The sequence below is a fragment of the Arachis duranensis genome, chromosome 1 (genome assembly GCF_000817695.3).
Source record: "Arachis duranensis cultivar V14167 chromosome 1, aradu.V14167.gnm2.J7QH, whole genome shotgun sequence".
NCBI classification, from domain to species: domain Eukaryota; kingdom Viridiplantae; phylum Streptophyta; class Magnoliopsida; order Fabales; family Fabaceae; genus Arachis; species Arachis duranensis.
Genome location: NC_029772.3, coordinates 31842077 through 31843303, shown reverse-complemented (window position 1 = coordinate 31843303; position 1227 = coordinate 31842077).

Sequence of the window (1227 nt, the reverse complement as noted above, 5' to 3'; positions counted from 1 at the left end):
CCATTCTGGCATTTAACGCCCAAAACTCTACCCTTTTGGGCGTTAAACGCCCAGCCAGGTATCCTGGTTGGCGTTTAAACGCCAGTTTTCCTTCTTCACTGGGCGTTTTGAACGCCCAGCTTTTTCTGTGTAATTCCTGTGCTGTATGTTCTGAATCTTCAATTCTCTGTATTATTGACTTGAAAAGACACAAATTAAAAATTTTTTTAGATTTTTAATAATGAGGAATAATCAAAATGAAACTAAGATCAAATAAACAATGCATGCAAGACACCAAACTTAGAAGTTTGTATACTACTGACATTAACAAGTTGAGAATGCATATGAGAAACAACAAAACACTCAAGACAAGAGAATTTAAAGATCAGAGCAATGAAATCATCAAGAACAACTTGAAGATCAATGAAGACACATGATTGAATTCAAAGAATGCATGCAATTGACACCAAACTTAAAATGAGACACTACACTCAAACAAGAAACATAAAATATTTTTGGTTTTTTATGATTTTGTAATTTTTTTGGATTTTTCGAAAATTATGTGGAGAAAGAAAAATAAAGATATCAAAATTCTTAATGAGAATTCCAGGAATCATGCAATGTTAGTCTAAAGCTTTAGTCTAAAGGAATTAGACATGGCTAGCCAAGCTTCAGCAAGATATTACATTCAAGAGCTAAATTGATGAAAATCAATCAGCTTTGGTGATGATAAAAACATCACCTTGAAACTCTAGAATTCATTCTTAAAAATTCTGAAAAATACCTAATCTAAGCAATAAGATGAACCGTCAGTTGTCCAAACTCAAACAATTCCCGGCAACAGCGCCAAAAACTTGGTGCACGAAATTGTGATCATCAATGGCGCCATCAACATGGTACGCTCAATTGCAATCTCAACTCTTTATCACAACTTTGCATAACTAACTAGTCCCGTCCTCTCAGTGAAAATGTTCAACGGGCTCTGTCACAGCACCGTTATTCAGCTGTCGGTTTTTGATCATGTCAGAATAGAATCCAGTGATTCTTTTGCGTCTGTCACTAATGCCCCACAATCGCGAGTTTGAAGCTCGTCACAGTCATTCAATCCTTGAATCCTACTCAGAATACCACAGACAAGGTTTAGACCTTCCGGATCCTCTTGAATGTCGCCATCAATTCTAGCTTATACCACGAAGATTCTGATTAAGGAATCCAAGAGATATCCACTCAATCTAAGGTAGAACGGAG